We start from the raw sequence: 21,465 nt of genomic DNA, 5'->3' as shown, positions 1-21,465 counted from the left end.
ACTTTATAAAATCAACAACAGCAGCAGCGGCAGCCGCACCCTGGGTTACGTGTCTGGCTTGCCGGCGTGGTGGTGGTGGTGGTGGTGGTGTGGAGGGTAATTAAGCACCTGAGGTAAGGCCCAGGTGTGTGGTGGCCGCCGCCGCGCGGGTCGTGCCGGGCAGCAGTGCGGCAACACTTTAATTGGCAAGGAATTTTGAGCGTCAAGGCGTTGAGGATTTTTACTGAATATCTGAATCCCTTGGAGCAATTCCACCGAGGCAACATTTTGGCAAAATGTCGCATGCTACATTTTCGCCGAGGTCATGTGTCTCATCCAGTTCAACATAAGGCGACATGCTGCATGCGACTTTGTGGCGTGCAACAGCTACCAGCACGTTGCCCATAGAACGTCTCGCATGCGATAAGATAGGTCTTTTTATTGAGGCAAAATTGCACTCGCCCGCAGAGGTGCCCTTTTTCCTCGCACGTTTCCTGCTAGCTGACTGGTTGCATATACGATGTCCTATATGCAATCCTAATGAAACGGTTAACCAATATCTTCGCTCTTTCACTCTTCTCACTGGTAAATTCTGACACAGGCTTCATTTGTCCTCATTTCCTCTTTCTTATTACATGAATGCTGTCAAGAGTGAATCATGTGGACACCTTTCCAACCTAAATTAATCTTTTTTTACTTCGTGTTTTCCTCATTTGGGCGCAGTGTTTCTTTTGTTTTTGTTTTTCCCTTGTGCTATAAAAAAAAGGGAACTTGCATAAGGTTAGATTTGCTTCAGGCGCACGTATATCAACCGCCGGCCTGACTGTGATGCATTTTTGTAGTCCAAGAAGCAACTCAGGTAAGTCTCAGTCTTTCGTGGTTGAGAAATCCTAATCGTCCCCAAACACTACAGGACGTATATGAGGAATTTATATATTTCGACTTGCTTACGAAACCCAAATAGCTCTGCCAGACTTTTAATTTTCAGCAGGAAAAAATAACCCTGCAAATTTAATTCAGATAGCGAAAAGTAAGAAATCCAGTGTGTCTAGGGGGGAGAGGGAAGAGGGGGGGGTTGTGTGTGTGTGTGTGTGTGTGTGTGTGTGTGTGTGTGTGTGTGTGTGTGTGTGTGTGTGTGTCTGCCGGTGTGGGTGCGTGTGTGTTCTCTCTCCCTCGCATACATATATAAGAAGAGATCCTCGGGAAATTGAGTGACCTAGCATTATGATCCGTATCGAAAGTTCAATCTCGGCCGCCCTGCAACTGTAGCCGGCCCTTCGCCATCACGGGCCATTTTGCTAACAGAAAAGATGACGGAGAGGGAGGATGAAAAATAAGGTGGCGCCAAATAAGACCAGCGAACGCCACGGAGCTCCACGGGCCTCGGGTGTGTGGGTGAAGGGTGACTGATTGTTATATTATTGTCTAGCGTTGGCGGGTGATGGGTGGCTGATGATATTGTCGATCTGCGTTTTGTTTTTGTGCGTGCGTGTGTGTGGAGGCATTTATTGGTTCCATGTCTTAATAGGAACCTTGCTTGCTTTTTTGATGTTTTTCTCTCTCTCTCTCTCTCTCTCTCTCTCTCTCTCTCTCTCTCTCTCTCTCTCTCTCTCTCTCTCTCTCTCTCTCTCTCTCTCTCTCTCTCTCTCTCTCTCTCTCTCTCTCTCTCTCTCTCTCTCTCTCTCTCTCTCTCTCTCTCTCTCTCTCTCTCTCTCTCTCTCTCTCTCTCTCTCTCTCAACCATACAATTTTTACCGGTAGTGGTATGTTTAAGAGAACGCACCTTCGCTAACCTCGGGCTGAAGAACGAGGAACACGCACAAAAAGAGAACCAAAAAGCCGAAAAGAATATATGGCCTCTTAATATTTTACATTAACCGCCCGTAACTGCCGCCGCTCACATCCAAAACATATTTACTGGAGAGGAATAAGGCAAGATATTAATTTTTCAAAGCGATTTACGAACGGCACGCCACCCTTGCGTTCGCCCACCAAGAACGACAGACAAACCTGCTTTTTTCTTCGCCTCGTGTGTGTGTGTGTGTGTGTGAGTGTGAGTGTGTGTGTGTGTTTTCCTTCCGTCTTGCCCCCATCATCCCAGGGTTCACCTTTTGCCCTCCCCTCCACAAAGCTGCATTCTGTGGCCGCTCATCCGCCCTGGCCGCATCGGGGAGGGACGGAGAAGCAGCCTTACGACGTCCGTGATGATGGTGATCTGTACAGGTATTTATGGAAGACCCGCGTCTCTATAAACGTGGGTGCGCCGCGGGCCTCACCTGCCTGTGTTTTCATTAGTCGTAATGATCGTTTAGGTAGATTTATCCCCCGCCCTGCCCAGTCGTTTGTTCTCCGGTAACTCACATGCATTCACCTGGCCGGTCCGTGCGCCCCACCTGCCTCACCTGCCTCTCCTGACTCGCTTATACGAACTCCTTGGGCGGTGCCGCGATCCCCAGGTGCTGCGTCCACCCTGACCTCCCTCCAGGTATCTCGTGACGTCATCAAACATCATCATGCTCATTGGCCAATCACGACTTGCCTCCAGGGCGCCGTGCAGCAGGCAACCACCCACCCACCCTCTCACCCACACACCCACACACCGACAGCTTGGAATGTGCGTCTCTGTTTACATGTGTCGTGTCAGTGTTCTTGTCATCCGCCGCGTCTGGTAATTGTTTTGAGAGGCGTGTTTTGTCCGTGTTTGTACAGCGTTGTCAAGGGGAGGATGTCGCCTTTATTCAGTGTTGCTAGGCTGGAGGGGTCTCGGCGCAGCGTTGTCGATGGTAAAACGTTTTCTTGTCTTTGTGTTTGGTAATTGAGAGGAGCTTTTTTGGCCGTCTTTGTACAGCGTTGTCGAGGTGATGTGTCTTTGTACAGCATTGCCAAAGTGAAATTCCTTTCCGCAACGTCGTCGATGATTAAAAAAAAAAGTTGTCTTCGTGTTTGGTTATTGAGAGGAGCTTTTTGTCCGTCTCTGTTGAGGAAATGTGTCTTTGTACAGCATTGCCAAAGTGAAATTCCTTTGCGCAACGTCGTCGATGATAAAAAAAAAAATTATCTTCCCCTTGTGTTTGGTTATTGAGAGGAGCTTTTTGTCCGCCTTTGTACAGCATTGTCGAGGTGATGTGTCTTTGTACAGCATTGTCGAGGTGATGTGTCTTTGTACAGCATTGCCAAAGTGAAATTTCTCTGCACAACATTGTAGATGATAAAAAAAAGTTGTCTTGTCTTCGTGTTTGGTTATTGAGAGGAACTTTTTTGTCCGTCTTTATCGAGGGAATGTGTCTTTGTACAGCATTGCCAAAGTCAAATTTCTCTGCACAACACTGTAGATGATAAAAAGTCCTCGTCGTCGTGTAATTGCTATGAGAGGATTTTTTTTTTTTGTTCGTCTTTGTACAGCGTTGTCGAGGGGAATGTGTCTGTACAGTATTGCCAAGGTGAAATTCCTTAGCACAGGGTTGTCGATGATAAAAAAAATTCTTGCCTTCGTGTTTGGTAATTGCTTTAAGATTGTTTTCGTCCGTCTTAGTACAGCGTTGTCGAGGGGAACGGTTCTTTGCACAGTGTTGCCAAAGTAAAAATTCCTTTGTGCAGCATTGCGAGGACGGAAATTTTTTCGTATGTACATTCTCAGGGTAAAAAAGGAGCAGCGAGTAGCGGGCTTTTTTTTATTTTTTCCTTTTTTTTTGTGCCCTTGTGCTGTCTCCTTTGCTGTAAAAAAAAAAAAAAAAAAAAAAAAGTCCGAGCAATGTTGCCTAGTCCAACATTACCAAAGATTCTAGTTCTTCTCTGCAGCGTTGTGAAGGTTTGAAAAGTTCCTCAGTAAAGCGATATGAAGATGAAAATAATACCTCTTTACAACGTTGTCAAGGTGAACGTTTTTCGTAGGGTTGTCAAAATGAGAGTGTTTTTATAGAGCGTTGTCAAGGTCAAGATTTCTTCCTTAGATCGATTCAGTGCACGCCCATCCCGAGGCCCCGCAGTGCCTTGGTGTCCTCGGTCCGCCCTGACTCACCTTGTCCTGCAGTCCCATAGCAGTGACCCGCAACTTGAGACCTGCAACCCAAGACCCGCAACTCAAGACCCGCAACTCAAGACCCGCAACTCAAGACCCGCAACTCGAGACCCGCAACTCAAGACCCGCAACTCAAGACCCGCAACTCAAGACCCGCAACTCAAGACCTGCAACTCAAGACCCGCAACTCAAGACCCGCAACTCAAGACCCGTCACTTACAAGCCGCGACTCGAACTTGCATGCCAACTCCAAGAAGTTTTACCATGGCCGTGTCGTGTTTGTTATGTTGCTGTTGTTGTCGTTTTTGTTGTTGTTTTGTGTGTGAACTGGTTCCTGTTTTTTTTTTGTGTGTGTGTGTGTGTGTGTGGGCGTGTGCGGGCCTGCGTCTGTGTGTTGTTGTTGTTATTGATATTTGTTTGTTTGTGTTTCTGCGTATTTGTGAACTAGTGCCTGTACGTGTGCGTTATGGCTTTATTTATTTATTTATTTATTTGTGTGTGTGTGTGTGTGTGTGTGTGTGTGTGTGTGTGTGTGTGTGTGTGTGTGCATCCTTTCGCACACACACACACACACACACACACACACACACACACACACACACACAGCAGCATCAAACCTTTACTTTTCCGAAACGATAACTTGGTACTTTGTAAAAATTGTCGACTTCCATCAGAGAAGAATTGAAGAAGCCATAATCCCGCGGGCAACAAATTAGGATGATACCCTTACTAACAGCGCCTGATTGCTCCATAAACCAGGCTGGGGATAATTACACGGGCTGATGAGGGAGCGGGGGGAGGAGGAGGAGGAGGAGGAGGAGGTAGTGGGTATGGGGTTAGAAGCGAAGGATTAGGAAAAGGAAGAGGATGAAGAGATGGAGATAGAGGAGGATGAGAAGGAGGAGGAGTTAGCGGAGATGAAGCAGTGCGGATTATAAGGAGGAGGAGGAGGAAAATATACTGGAAGAGCACTGTTAATTAGGATGAGGAAACGGTGAATTAGGCAAAGGAGGAAGAAGCAAAAGAAGAAAAGAAGAAGAGTTTGAGTTACAGGTTAATAATGAGAAGGAAGGAAAGGGGGAGGAGGAGGAGGAGGAAAAGGAAGAAGAGTAGGAAAAGAAGAAGCGTTAAAAAGTCGTTTCAACTCCTTTAGGTAAGATTAGAAAAAGATTCATATTTTGTGAAGGCAAGAAGGGAGGTAAGATTTGAGCTGCTGTAAAAAGAGGAGGAGGAGGAGGAAGAAGAAGAAGAAAAAAAGAAGGAAAAGAAGTAGAAGAAGAAGGAGAAAGGGAGAAAAAAGAACGATTGAAAGTAAGAAATATAGTAGTAGTAGTAGTAATAGTATGGAGGTATCATTTATGTAGAAAAAAAAATAGTAGTAGTAGTAGTAGTAGTAGTAGTAGTAGTAGTAGTAAAAGAATATGAAAAGTGCAACAACAGCAGCAAAAAACAAACAAGAAACAAAAAAACAGATGTAACAAAAAGCAAAAAAAAAAAAGAAAAAACGAGAAGAAACAGTAGAAGAACAAGAAGCAAAACTAAGCTAAAAGAAGTAACAAAAAGTAAAATAAAAAAGAAAAGAAAACGAGAGGAAACAAGAAGCAAAACTAAGCTAAAAACAAACTCGCTCAAAAACAAACGCAAATAAAAAAAAAAAGAGCCAGAACATCATAATCTCCGAAGCATTTATACGAAACCACAAGGAACAGGAATTGCAGGGAACGCGGGAAAAAGGCAAACAGAAAACGGGGCAAAGAGAGGATAAAAAACGGGCAGCGGAGAAGCGGTAATCGGGAGCCAGGAGCAGGAGCAGGGGAGGGAGGGAGGGAGGGACGGAAGGATGGAGGGAGGACAGGTCGATGATTAGGGTGGAAGAGATCATAATTTCCACAACCTAATCGGGCAGCTTTATCCACAACCTCCTCCAGAAAGAACCATCAGCCCGGTGCTCCCTTGCTCTCTCTCTCTCGCTCGCTTGCTCTTGCCCTTGCTCTCTCTCTCGCTCGCTTGCTCTCTCTCTCTCTCTCTCTCTCTCTCTCTCTCTCTCTCTCTCTCTCTCTCTCTCTTGCATACACACACACACACACACACACACACACACACACACACATACACACACACACACACACACAGAGAGAGAGAGAGAGAGAGAAGCAAAATTAGTTATGGCTGGCGAAGTTTTTTTTGTATAATGAATTGCAGATTTTAACAAGCATGCACGATGTCAAAAAAAGAAAAAAAATAAGCATTCAAGCACACACACACACACACACACACACACACACACACACACACACACACACACACACACACACACACACACACACACACACAGCAACATTAGTATCGGCAAAACTGTGTGTGTGTGTGTGTGTGTGTGTGTAATCAGCAGGCAGTGAATAGGCAGCCACTCAGCCATCCACTCAGCCATCCACTCAGCCGCACACTCAGCCAACCAATCAGCCAGTGAGGTCAGGCATGCATACTCTGAACTGAAGCACCAATCACACGCAGCCCCCCCTCCCCCCATGCACCCCCTCCCCCCTCCTCCCCCTGCCTTCAGCTCGCTCCGGCCGGCCTGCCACCATAACTAATGTATTGATCCAGCGTTTAATTACCGCGCCAGAATAAGATATAAAGAACGCCAGCTATTAAGGATGCTAATGACATTGGCATTAGCTGGGATGAGCCGGTTGGTTGGTAGGCAGGCAGGCAGGTGGGTAGGTAGGTAGATGGGTGGGTAGGTAGGTGGGTAGGTGGGTGGGTAGGTAGGTGGGTAGACAACTCCACCTCATCTAATCTCATCTTATGTGTTGTGTACCCGCACTCCTCTGTACCACAAGCTTCACTATCTTCACGTTCTCTCCACCACCATATTTTTACCACCACAATCCTCACCACATCATCATCCTCACCACCACCACCACTTCCTCACAGCCACATAATCCTCACCACCTCCACCACTACATTCCCACATCTACATCCTCACAACCACTTCCTCTCTACTACTACCAAAATCACTACCGCCACATCCTCTACTACCACAAGAAGCACCCACATTTTGTCTGTTAGGTACGTACTCACACATCCCAACCACCACAATCACCTCCACTACAAAGATGAACCACAACCATGACCACCATAACCGATACCACCACGTTTACCACCTCCACTCCCACTGTTTTGCATCACTACCATCACGACCACCACCACTACCACAACTCTCCTACCACCACCACTACATTCAGCATCTCATCTTGTGTGTTCCGTACCTTAAAACCATTCTCACCACAACCACCACCACCACCAGCACTACCACTACTGTTAACACCATCACCTCCATCATCACCATCATCACCATCTTCACAACCCCTCCAACCACGAGCATCACCTCCTTATCCCCCATCACATCAGTCACAATCACCACCACCATCACATTCACCATCACCACCGTCACCATTACCACATTCCTCCATGCACACCAGTCGGTCTTTTCTTTTAAAACCTCAACTCCTACCACTCCCATCCCCTACTCCTCCTCTTCAGCCCACCCCTTCAACCGCCAATACCTCAGCAACATCATTAGAAACAAGGTAAGGAGGATGATGGTTAGTAAGATGTTTCCACTCCACTTCATATTGCCCTTTCAAACGTCTCTACTCCACTACTAATGCCACTCCATTGTTGCCTTTTATTATCATCTTCCACTTCATCATCGTCCTGCGTCTAAACCCTTCCCCTTTCCCTTCAATATTTTCCCTTCAGATCCCCACAAAACCTTTTCCTTCATTACTTCCCCATTCTTTGATCCCGTTGCCTAATTTCTCTCCCTCTGCCTTATTTGTCCACTTCTCTTTCCTATTCAGTTCATCCTCAAGGCATCTCAAAGACTGCCATCCTCTTCTTATTCTACTATGTTCCTCTATGCTTCTCTTTTGTTCCTCTTGGTTCCTCTTTTCTCCTTCCCACTTCTTCCAGTCAACATTTCTCCTCTTCTTCCTCCTCCTCCTCCTCCTCCTTCTCCTTCTCCTTCTCCGCTTTTTCCTTCAACTTTTCCTCATGGGGCCTCAGAGCATTTTCCCTAATGACACGCCCGCTGCTTCCTACTAAGTCCATTTGCTTGACTTTTCCTATTAATTTAACTTTTATTTTCGTCATTTCTTATCAGCACTTCGTCATTACACTCCCAAATACCTCTACCTTCCCATTTCCTTTCCTTTCCCTATCAGTTCATCTTCTATTTTCCCTTTCCCCATAAGCACCTCTTCATCCTACCCCCAAATGCCCCTTCATTCCCATCTCTTTGCCCTCTCCTACCCATTTACCTTCTAGTCTGTCCATTTCCCATAAGCACCTTAACCTCAAATTCCCAAATACCGCTTTTCTTCCCATCCCTGTTTCTTCTTCTACCAATTCACCTTCTATTTTCCCCATTTCCCATCACCACCTCTTCACCACACCCCCAAATACCCCTTCCATCCTTCCTTCCTTCCCTTCAACTCATTCTCACCCTACGTACCCACCTCCCTCCCTTAACCCCCTTTTCCGCCCCTCCCCAACCCTCCCGCCTTCTTCCTCCTCATTCCCTCACAGCCATTAGCTCCTCCCCACGGTCGTGCCAGATGGAATTACCGACATTAGTTACGACCCCGGGCCAAGGCAGCGGCGGCAGCAGCAGCAAGAAAGAAAATAAGGGAAGAAAGAAAACGAGTGGCCACGCCGCTTTTGATTGAGACGCGAAATTAATGCGATATTAATAACGGAGCAATGACCATTAACCTTAATTGAAATTGGAAAGGTTTGCGTCGCTCGCCTTGCCGTGCCTTGCCTCGGAGCGTCTAATGAGATGAGGTTGAGAAGGTTGGTTAAGGCGATGGGGTTGAGAGAGGTTGTGGGGAAGGTTGAGATGAGGTTAAAGGGGCGAGGTTGGGGAGCTTCAGATCAGGTTGAAGGGGCTGGTTAAGGAGACGGGGTTGAGAAGGGTTAGATTGAAGAGGTTGAAATGAAGTTGAAGGAGGTTGTGAGAGGGGTTATATTAATGAGGCTGAAATGAGGTTGAAGGGTTTGGTTGAGGACGCGGGGTTGAGAGGAATTAGGTTAGGGAAGTTGAGATGAGGTTGAAGTGCCGGGGTTGTGAGAGGGGTTACGTTAGCGGGGTTGAGATGAGATTGCAGGGGTTGGTTGAGGTGCCGAGGTACAGAGAGGTTAAGTTTGGGTGGTTAGGATGAGGTTGAAGGAGTTGGTTGAAGACGCGGGGTTGAGAGGAATTAGGTTAGAGAGGTTGAGATGAGGTTGAGGAGGCGGAGTTGAGAGTGGTTACGTTGGGGAGGCCGAGATGAGGTTGAAGGGGTTGGATGAAGGGCCGGAATTGGGTTGAGTTACGTGGGGAGCTTGAGATCAGGTTGAAGGGATCGGTTGAGGTTGCAAGGTTGAGAGGGATTAGGTAGGAGAAGTTGAGATGAGGTTGAACGGGTTGGTTAAAGGGGGGAGCTGGTTGCTTAAGTTGGGGAGATTGATATGAGGTTGAAGGGGTTGGTTGAGGTGATAGGGTTGAGAGCGGTTAAGTGGGGTGGTTGAAATACGGTTAGATGAGAGGGTAGGGGTTGTTGAGGGGTTAGGATGAACAAAAAGGAGAGATAAGTTAAAAATCGAGGTTTCTTAGGAGCTTGGAAAGTTTGGAATAGATAATACAAGAAGTAGATTCGGAATAGGCAATAAAGAGGACATTGGGAGCAGGTGAATGGAAAATTTTGAAGGGACGGGAAAATAGTAAAAAAATGAGATTGGAAACAACTTAAACGGAGGGGTATAGGCTTTATTTTTTTTTTTTTTTACAACAAAGGAGACAGCTCAAGGGCACAAAAAAGGAAACACTAATAATATAAAAAAAATCCCTCTACTCGCTGCTCCTAAAAAGACTCCAAAGAGGTGGCCGAAAGAGGGGTCAGTTTCGGGAGGAGAGGTGGGGTTAGAAGTGGTTAAGGAGGACGAAGTTGAGAAGGTGATAACAGGTGAATGAGGACGAGTAAGAGGATCTGGTTGAAAGGAAGGGCCACTTAAGGGGTTGGGGAAGGAGAACAGAATCGTTTGAAGCTTAGGTCAGAGGAGGAAATTGAGAAGGTCATGATAGGTTAATAGGAATGCGTGAGGGATTGGGGTTTAAGGGGAGGTTAGTTAAAGGGTTAGAGGTTGGTAGAGGAGAGTTTGAAGCTTGAACTTGAACTTGATGGAGTTGAAAGAGGTTACAATGGGGAGGTTGAAAGGAGGTTAATGGGGTTTGTTAGTTATAGGGTTAGAGGTTGGTAGAAGAGTTTGAAGCTTGAACTTAAACTTGATGGAGTTGAAAGGGGTTACAGTGGGGACGTTGAAAAGAGGTTGATGGGGTTTGTTCAAGTGCCATGATTGAGAGAGGTTAATGCGTTGGGGAGGTTGAGATGAGATTGAAGGGGTTGGTTGAGGTGATAGGGTTGAGAGGAGTTATGTTGGGTTTAGGGTTAAGGTTAAGTTTTTAAAGTTAAGGTTAAGATTAGTAAGCAGGATTTGTAATGGGTAGAAAGGGAAGATATGAAGGGTACATTTAAGTAAAGAAGGGATTGATGTACAGGGAAATAAGTTAAGGGGGTAGGAAGGTTGGGCGCTGGCTATTGGTGCAAAGAGGGTGGTTGGGATTTCTGGGATGGGTTAGGAGAAGGTTGAGTGGAGAAGGGAAGGGAAGGGAGAGTAAGGTTGCATGGAACTGAGGCAATGGGTGGAGTGAACAGTATTTGCCTTTATGTTTTAAGGGCTGGTCTTACCTTAACTTACCTTCATTCCTCCCTCTCTCCTTCTCTTTCTCTCTCCTTACCTACATCCTCCCTTCCCTTCCTTCCTGCCTTCCTTCCTTTTACCTTACCTAACCTTGCCTTCCCTTACCTACATTCTCCCCTCCCTCCATCCCTTCCTTCCTTCCTTCCTTCCTTTTACCTTACCTAACCTTGCCTTCCCTTACCTACATTCTCCCCTCCCTCCATCCCTTCCTTCCTTCCTTCCTTCCTTTTACCTTACCTAACCTTGCCTTCCAGTACCTACATCCTCCCTTCCCTCCATCCCTTCCTTCCTTCCTTTTACCTTACCTAACCTTGCCTTCCCTTACCATCCTTCCTCGCCTTGCCTTTCCTTGCCTTTCTTTACATTCTTCTTTGTCTCACCTTCCCTTACCCTTGCTTTACCTTTTTTCTTTCTTCATTGCTCTAACTTTGCCAACCATAACTTACCTTACTCTCCTTTTTTCCCCATGTTTCTTCCTTCCTTCCTTCCTTCCTTCGTTCCTTCCTTCCTTCCTTCCTTCCTTTCTTCCTTTCGTAATTCCCTTCAGCATTCCTATCCATCCAGTTTTTTTTCTCTCTCTCTCTCTCTCTCTCTCTCTCTCTCTCTCTCTCTCTCTCTCTCTCTCTCTCTCTCTCTCTCTCTCTCTCTCTCTCTCTCTCTCTCTCTCTCTCTCTCTCTCTCTCTCTCTCTCTCTCTCTCTCTCTCTCTCTCTCTCTCTCTCTCTCTCTCTCTCTCTCTCTCTCTCTCTCTCTCTCTCTCTCTCTCTCTCTCTCATGCATTTCCTCCTTCCTCCTCCCTCCTTTCCTTCCCTTCCTTCACTCTGTCTCCCAAGCATCTCTCTCCCTCCTTCCCTCCCTCCAATCTGCATTCTCCTCATGCAGTCAAGAAACTCACACAGCAAGAGACATTCTTCCTCCCTCTTGTCTCTCCTTCCCTCCTTCTCTCCTATATGTTATCTCTACAGTGCACTCTCCTCTCTGCTCCCCTCCCCTCTTCCCCCCGCGGTCCACTCCCACTTTTCCTCAACCCTCCTATTTATACACCGTACCCTTTTTTCATCTGTTTTCTCTTTCCTCACCTTTCCCCCTTTCTGCTCTGATATTTTTATATTCGCAAAGAAAATAACAATGGGACAAAAAGTATCCTGCCAGAAAGCGAACCTAGTGGTCAGCCTGCGGGAAGGGATCTGCAGGCTGGACGCCCTCAAGGTGTCCTACAGGAGCCGGGGCTGCCTCAGGAGGCGGCGCGAGATCGCCTCCTTTACTTTCCCTCCCACCGGCTGGAACTGCACCGAGGGGATTGAGGTCTGTGAGGCCGAGGGCGGCCTTAGCGTGTCATTGGCCACGCTGAAAAAGAAAGACGGCAGCAGGACCGTCGACCTGCACTGCAGCTCCAAAAAGAAGACCCTGATGAGGACTACTATGACTCTCGGCAGGTTCATCGACAACATCGACTTCCTGCACTTCTCCATGTACTGCGACAGCGGCGACCCCGGGGGCGCCTACACCAGCATACGGTGCAACGGGCGCCGCTGCGGGGAGGCGGCGCGACCCGCAGTGTGCCCCCAGGTCCGTGTTGGGCGGGGAGTCCCAGACCTAGTGACCCAATCCCAGGCTAAAGGGGGGCAGGATTCCAGTTACCTTACCCCAGCCCAGACTGACGGGAGGCAGGCAAACAGTGACCTGACCTCAGCTTCCACTGCCCAGGCTGACGGGGGGCAGGGTGTCAGTAACCTGACCCCAGCCTCCACTGCCCTGGCTGACGGGGGGCAGGGTGTCAGTAACCTGACCCCAGCCTCCACTGCCCAGGCTGACGGGGGGCAGGGTGTCAGTAACCTGACCCCAGCCTCCACTGCCCTGGCTGACGGGGGGCAGGGTGTCAGTAACCTGACCCCAGCCTCCACTGCCCAGGCTGACGGGGGGCAGGGTGTCAGTAACCTGACCCCAGCCTCCACTGCCCAGGCTGACGGGGGGCAGGGTGTCAGTAACCTGACCCCAGCCTCGAGCTACGAGACCAACGACGAGAGAGAAGCCAGCTCCCCGACCCCTGCCTCCACCACAACGAGCCCTGCTTCCACCACCCAGGCAGGTGATACAAGTGCCATCACCCCTGCCCCAAGTGATAAGACCGATGGTGTGGAGGAGGCCGGTGGCGTGATGACCCCGGCCTCTAACCATGAGGCACATGCTGTGAGGGAACCCGGCGAGGCGGCCCCGGAACCCACTAACAACAGTCTCCGCCGGCGGATAAGGCGCAGCGGGGCGGCCAAGAGGCCCACACGGCACGCCCAGTGCAAGGACGTGCCTTTCACCTGGACTGACGTATTCATTGACGGCACGGCGATCTGTGCCGCCGTCGTGTCCATCGTTATGGTGTACTACATGTGTTGGTGAGGCGCCACGCCTCCCCAGAGACGCAGTGCCACAACGCCTACATGGAGGCCTTGCTGGACACATCTATTTCTTTCTGTCTTAATACTCTGCCTTACTACTATTGTCTCTCTCCTGTTCCCTGTCGCATATCTCTCTCTCTCTCTCTCGACCCCGGTTGGGGCTGTACTTATTACTATTTGACATCCGGAACTGTTCATAAAACATGGGAGCTATAGCTCCCACTGCCCAGGCGTAACTGCGCTAATGGCCTTCACTCACCCTTCTGCAACCTATTACCCCAAGCCTCTATCTCTCTCGCCCCCTGCCGGGCGCCAGCCCCGCGGCGCGCCACGGGCCGGCACGCACACAAGTAGGTAGGCGGCAAACATGGCCCACTACCTAAACAAGGTTGCGTGGCTCTCTCTCTCTCTCTCTCTCTCTCTATCTATCTATCAATCTATCTATCTATCTATCTCAAACCTCCTCCCCCCTCTCCTCCCCCTCAAACCCTTCCCCTCGCCCCTCCACTAAACCCTCCCCCTCTCTCCTCTCATCCCTTCCCACCCCTCATCCTCAAAGCTTCCTCCTCCTCCCCCCTCTCATCACCCCCCTCCCCCCCCCCCAACCCTTCCCCTCTCCCCTCCACTAAACCCTCCCCCTCTCTCCTCTCATCCCTTCCCACCCCTCATCCTCAAAGCTTCCTCCTCCTCCCCTCTCATCACCCCTCCCCCCCTCAAACCCTTCCCCTCTCCCCTCCACCAAACCCTCCCCTTCTGCCCTCTCATCCCTCCCACCCCTCATCCTCAAAGCTTCCTCCTCCTCCCCCTCCCTTCCCCCCTCCGTCGGCGTGGCACTGCTCTCCGGTCTGGTAACACAGGGACGCGGCGGCCGGTTCAGGACTCCAATTAGCCGCTGTTCACCCATGCATGTTAACCAGGGTACGGGGAGGCCGGCCCGCGCCCCCGGCACCCACAGCGCACCCGCGGGGCCTCTTCGGGGCTCCGGGCACGGATTTACTGGCCCCAGGTAGGATGTTTATATTGTCCTCAGGTATTGGGTCCACTACTACTACTACTACTACTACTACTATTATTATTACTGCTACTACTACTGCTACTTCTGTGACCGCTACTACCACTACTACTACTTCTATGACGACTACTTCTACTACTTGCTCTGTGTGTGTGTGTGTGTGTGTGTGTGTGTGTGTGGTCGCGCGTATGATTCGGTGCTCCACAGTGCAGTGATTAACACGTCCGGCTCCCTACCGAGATATCTTGGGTTCGATTCCCCGGAGAAGTAATGACGTTTGGGCAGTCTCCTTACGCCTGTACCCCTGTCGTAACGCAGTGAGGGGCATCAGGTGGCTGTCAAAGGCGAGTAACCCAATAGTGAAAACCCACGGCCATCAAAACCGGGACACGTGCGACTGTAGCTCTGTCCAGGAAAGCACAAATAGGTGAATAAAACACACACACACACACACACACACACACACACACACACACGAGCGTAAACCCCAGGCCCTGTAAAACTGCAGCTAGGTACACACACACACACACACACACACACACACACACACACACACACACCAAATACAAATCCCTTGGTGATCATAAAGCTGAGTGTAATGTCCGATGTAGAGCAACACACACACACACACACACACACACACACAGACACACACACACACACACACACACATCTAAAACAAAGCAACGCCCTTGGTGATCGGAAAGGCGTCTGGGCAACCTCTCAAACTCCCCACAAATCAGAAAATGTTTCACGCTGTACATTTCTCTCAGATAATCGACGTAGCGGAGACGACGCCCACGCCGCGCCTCCCTCCGCCGGGGCTGAAGCGCTCTATACACACTGCCTCGTCCGATATCCCATAGGCAGCCTGCGTGTCGTGTGCTGCAGCGGATTATCTGTGTCGGCGATCGTGTTGTGCTGGACCAAAGACTAATAAACAAAAGACATATGTGGAAGGAAACATTTGTGAGAAGCCTACTTACCATTGGAATTTACAGACTGATGATGAGGATGATATTTGTCCGTGGTAACACATGCATTAACAAAATCATCGGAAAAAAAAGAAATAGCAATCATCGATACATAAATTCATATTCCCTGGATCTCTTTACCTGTGGATAGCGCGTGTTGGTTAGATAAGGACGAGATAGATACTCAATTCACACGTGTTCTAGGACGTATATACCCGCCTCTGGTATCGAGCTTGTCCCTCATGGTGCTGGAGAATAAAAGAAAAAGGGAAATGTTGCTATCCTAACTTTGTGGAACATAAGCTTATACTCTATTATCGTCTGTCTTCATTTTAATAGCACTTTACTACGGGGCTTTTCTATTTTTTTAAGCCTTTGGACTATTTTTGCTTCATGTAACAAAGAAGGAAACAGACAACTATTTCGGTAAAGCGTGTTATAATTACGTCTAAAAGGAAAAAGAGAAAAATTCTACGATGTGTGATTAGCTCAGAGAAACGCGTTTGCTCGGGGAAGTTGCCTTATATATGAGGAACAGTCTTGCGTTGTCTGTTCCTGAAGGAGGGCTGCGCGAGGGAAGTTGGTCAGTTAAAGGTTCATTCCGGGAAGTTGTAAGGTGTTGGTGGCAGTCGTGGGTGACGGACGGTTATGTTGGTTTGGTGCTGGTATAGTGACAGGGTTGGTGCCGGCCGGGGAGGTGGTAATGGTGGAGGGGAAGTGGTTGGGTCTGTTGAGTGACCAAGACGGGAAGCTTGTATGGTTACCTGCTGGGGATAACTGTAACGGATAAGGAAAACTATAAATGGATAAATAAAAGTAGCATACATAAATAATTAAAATCAAGAAATGGCAATGGTCAGGACATAGACTATACAGTATAAGGAGAGAGCAACAGATGTACAAAAAGGGTGACAAGCTTAAAATTAACTGACATAAAAAGACCCAAGGGGAGGCCATTCGTCAGAAGCCGTGATGAAATGAGAAAAAAAGTATATGGAAAGCTTTCATCGGGACCAAAGACTAATAGACAAAAGACATTAGTGAAAGGAAACATTTGTGAGAAGCCTACTTACCATTGGAATTTACAGACTGATGATGAGGATGATATTTGTCCGCGGTAACACATGTATTAACAAAATCATCGAAAAAAAAAATGCAATCATCGATACATAAATTGACTGCATATGACGCTCGTTCCTAGTACACATAACTTGGCCTTGCGTACCTGGCTGTCTGGCTGTCTGGTTGATTGATTGGCTGGCTGGTTACCTGGATACCTGACTGACTGAATGGCTAGCTTGCTGGCTAACACACTGGTTGATTTCTGCTGGCTGGCTGACTGGCTGGATTACTGGGTGGCTGGCTGGATGGATGGCTGTCTGGTTGGTTGATTGGCTGGCTGGTTACCTGGATATCTGACTGAATGAATGGATGGCTGGCTTTCTGGCTGACACAGTGGTTGATTTTAGCTGGCTGGTTGACTGGCTGGCTTACTGGGTGGTTGGGTGGCTGGTTGGCTGGCTGGTTTATTGGGTGGCTGGTTGGCTGGTTGGCTTACTAGCTCACTGGCTGGCGGGCGCGCGGTGGGGTTCGCCAGCGTAACACTCCGTCACCACCTCTAATAAAACACCAGGAAATAAAGCTGTCAGCGGGATGGCGGCGCTCAGCCTCTCACGGCGGGGAAGGAGGCCGCTACACCGCACGTTCCTTGGGCTGGCGATCCCGGCAGGGCGTGGAGGGGCCGGCGACCGTATGGATGGCTCGAGGAAGGGCGGTCAAGGCTGGGGCAGAAGGGGAAGCTAAACGGCGTGACCACTGTCCAGGCGCGGGGGAGGGCACTTCCAGCCACGCCTGTTGGGTCTCTTTTTAAGGCGATTTTTCCTGGTTTTTCTGCGTCTTAATCCGATTTGGAGGCGACCAGGGAGAAGGCGGGGCAGGAAGACGGCAATGAAAGGAAGTGGAAAGTCTGAAAGGAAGGAGACGACGGGGAGGAATTTATGACAGGAAGGACGGAAGGAGGGAGGGAAGAAAGGAAGGGAGGGAGGAAGAGGGTCGTCAAGGTTGAAGAATGTTTATTACTCTATCTATTAATCTATCCATATATATCAACATCTTTATCTATCAATCTGTGTTTATTACTCTATTTATTAATCTATCCATATATATATATATCTACTTCCTTATCTATCAATCTGTCTCTCTTCAGCTGTGTCCATCTATCATTATATCTGTTAATCTATCCATACATATCTATTTCCTGGTCTGTCAGTCCCTATTCATCCGTTCCCATCTATTAGTATCTATCTATCTACTTCTCCTCCATCTAAATACCCTTCCAACCACCTCTGTATCTATCAACATATCAATCTATTATGTTAGGCTATTTATCTATGCGTCTATATCTCTCTAATTAACTATATCAGTCTATATATACGCTATCCAAATATAAGTACCATTACGTTTTGACTTGCCCAGTACTTCCCTTAATTAACCAACTAGAAAAAGAAAACAAAAACAACAACATGGATAGGCTGTGTTCTTTACCTGCCCTGACCCGGATTCGAACCCTGGCTCACTGGTGGAACGCGTCGACCGCTCAACCCACCACCACCACGTACTGCGCAGGGGCTGTTAAAAGGTCCTTCGAGGGAGTTATTTATTGATTTATGGCGCACGTCCGTTTTCTATAGCCTCGTTGTGTCGCGTTCCAGAGGTCCCGTTTTCTTTGAGTTCGCTGACTATAGGTTTTCTTTTTCACTCGGGTAAGAATGATTTATATTTTTCTAGTGTTTTTTTTTATTTGTTTTGTTATTTTTTTCTAGTTATTCATACCTTGCAATTAATATTATTAGTGTTATATTATTTTTCTTTAACTTCCGGAATTTTGCTTATTTTCTTTCTTTTTTTATGTTCTTTATTGTTTTTATTTTTTTGTTTTTTTCAGTTTGCAATTGTTAGCGTTTTTTTTTGTTGTATTTTCCGTAATTTCTGCACAGTCACTCGTTTTCTTTTTACCTATTTGCTTTATTTTAATTTATTTCTTCTACCTATATTTCTCTTAGTTCTTTCCAGTTATTTTCCTTCAGTTAATTTTAGTTTGTGGTCATTATAATTTTCTTTACTTTTCTTTGACTTCTGCTTTGTGACTTCTGTTCCTTCCATTTATTTTTCTTTATCTATCTATCTATTTATTTATTTTAGTTAGTTTATATATCACCCAAGTTTGCATACTTTTTTTATTTTTTCAGTTATTCTTAGGTTGATTTTTTTTTTGTTTTTTTGTTCGGCATCGTTACATATTTTCTTACCTTCTTTACTGATTCATATTTATTTTCTATTTATTTTTCTAGTTTTTTTCCCGTTAGTTATTCAAGTTATTTTTAGCTTGCAATTGTTATCGTTTTTTTAATTATTTAATGTAATATCTACTTTATTTATATTTATATATTTTAATTTATTTTTATATTTACATTTTTCTACCTTTTCTCCATTTATTCTTTTCGGTTATTTTTGGTTTGCATTTGTTATCGTTTTCTTACTTCTCTTTAATTTCTGCATCCTTACTTTTCTTTCCTTTTATTTATTTTTATTTATTTACTTTAGTCCTCGTGCGCCTTTCCTCACCCACCGGCGTCCTCCTCCCCTCCAGCCATATATTCTCTCTATTGTTAACTTTATCTTTTATTATACCTTCGCCTCAGAGTTAATCCCATTGTGCCCGTACCATACCTTCCCATCAAAGACTCTCTCTCTCTCTCTCTCTCTCTCTCTCTCTCTCTCTCTCTCTCTCTCTCTCTCTCTCTCTCTCTCTCTCTCTCTCTCTCTCTCTCTCTCTCTCTCTCTCTCTCTCTCTCTCTCTCTCTCTCTCTCTCTCTCTCTCTCTCTCTCTCTCTCTCTCTCTCTCTCTCTCTCTCTCTCTCTCTCTCTCTCTCTCTCTCTCTCTCTCTCTCTCTCTCTCTCTCTCTCTCTCTCTCTCTCTCTCTCTCTCTCTCTTTCTTTCTTTCTTTCTTTCTTTCTTTATTTTTTACACACACACACACACACACACACACACACACACACACACACACACACACCATTGTTTCCACACATTAATTTTTCCTCCCTGCTGAAAACGAGTTCATCTCTCAAAAATCTTCTTTAGACCCCCTCCTCCTCCTCCTCCTCCTCCTCCTCTGTCGTAATGTCTGTTTTTCCCCTCCAGAAGGACCAAGTTGTCTCTATTCTTGTCCCTGTCTGCCCTTGAGGATAAGACACGCCCACCTTTTTTGTCCTCAGCTTTTTTTCTTTACCTGGTAATCCAAAAATTGCCCCAGAGAGAGAGAGAGAGAGAGAGAGAGAGAGAGAGAAGAGAATTGAATTGTGTTTGTTTGTACTTGCATCTTTTTCCTGCTCATCATCATCATCTTCATCATCGTCATCAGCCATGATTATTACACTGGAGGACAAAGGCTTGCCAGCGTCCTCCACCTCTCTGTCTGATGTAAGTGTACTTAATTCTGCTCTTGCTAAGATTTAAATTTCAAATCTCCTCTTACTCAATAGCAGTTGATATGTTGATTTTAACAATGTTTTTTTTTTATTTATGCTTTTAAATTTTCTTTTTGCCTTCACATCATGCATGAAAAAATACTCATGATGCCTGTGACTAAAGGAACAAACGGCTGTGTGTAACCTATCATGCGGCAAAAATCTTTTAAGGAAAATATTAACAATACATAAGATAATTTTATGCACCTGTCGAGCGTTTTCAATTGATTAAGTTCTTATTGAGGTGACATTTTTGATATGATAAAAAACTAAACAAGTGAGGCAATTACTTTGATTTAGATTTCTTGGAGATGTCGTTTCTTTTTGGTAGAAATGTGAAGACTTCTTACAGACTGTTTTTTTAGCCCATAAATTTTCTTCCCAGTGTTGCTGCCATTGTCGTGCCGCTATTTTCATGCTAACTCCTCTTCTAAACTTGCTAACGCTTGCGACCACACCTCCCACTGCCTTGCTGCATACGACTCTAGCTCATCCTCTTGCTGTCCAACATCCTAATGCAAGAGATATCCAATATCTTCATTCTTTCATCCCATTTCCAACCGAATCTGACCCTTTCATTAATCAACACTAACTTACAATATATTTGCAGGAGCAGCGTTTAAACTGGCTCTTTTTAAACTTTTTCCCTTCCCTTGAGCTGCCTCCTTTACTGTAAAAACAAAAACAAAACAAAAAATCACTTGTAAACTCTAGATCAGCCTTCCTCGGCATAGACTATCGCCTTCCTATGACTTGAATTCTGAAGGGAGTATCAAAACATTTCTCCAACCATTGATGACTTTTGTGAACTTCTCTTGTTTTCTGTTTATTGGGGCAGCGTTTTTACGAGCCGTTTTTTCTGTTTTACTGTGCTCCTTGCCCGCCTCCCTGCCTGTAAAGTAAAAAAAAAAAGCAAAAAAAGTCGCCGCGAGCCAAATTGTCCCGAATCCAATGAGTTCCCTTCTTTACTCTCTGTCCAGGGTAACATCGGCCTCAACTTTTTATACATGTGATAGTTTTCATGGTCTAGGTTATGTAAAAAAAAAAAAAAAAAAAAAAAAAAAAAAAAAAAAAAAAAAAAGCCTCCAGGAACGGGGCGAGGCTGAAGCAACAACTTACCTGGTGGCGATTAAGCTCCCCTCGTGTCCTCACTTATAAGGGGTGGCATTGCTCTACCTTGAAAATATAAAGAAGGTTAAGTGTTCTCATTTGGATTTTTGAGGCACCTCTTGTTTTGTAAGTAAGTGTGATAATTATAACAAAGTACCTGCGATATAACGTTTTTCAAGTCTGGGTTGACCATAACATCACACAGGTCCCTTGCTATACTGCCCACTCTTAGATGGTCTCGTATTGTTTCTTAGGGATGGCAGATCTTCACAAAGGGGGCAGGGGTGAAAGAGGTAAACTAACTAATGGGGTAAAAAAATGACTGCTCCCCTTTAGTCTTCTTTGAGGCAACATTTCTTTACGGCGAAAATATGAAGAACCTCAACTGTTCTCATTTAGTTCTCATTGAGGCAACCCTTTAACACCAGGGACAAAAAGCACGAGAACTGAACTGTTGTGGCAAAGAATAAGAAGCAGCAGAAGCAGAATCAAGTTAACTCTCCTCATTTTGTTCTCATTGAGGCGACATTTCTTTACGGGGGAAAAATGAAGCCGAGCTAACTAACACTTTCTCCCTCCTCGCGTCCATGGCTGCACGAGGGGGACATAAACACGAGGCTCAGTGCTGCCTGGCTACCGGTCTT

This window comes from Eriocheir sinensis, chromosome 15, assembly GCF_024679095.1.
Source record: "Eriocheir sinensis breed Jianghai 21 chromosome 15, ASM2467909v1, whole genome shotgun sequence".
NCBI lineage: Eukaryota > Metazoa > Arthropoda > Malacostraca > Decapoda > Varunidae > Eriocheir > Eriocheir sinensis.
This window is presented reverse-complemented; position numbering follows the sequence as displayed.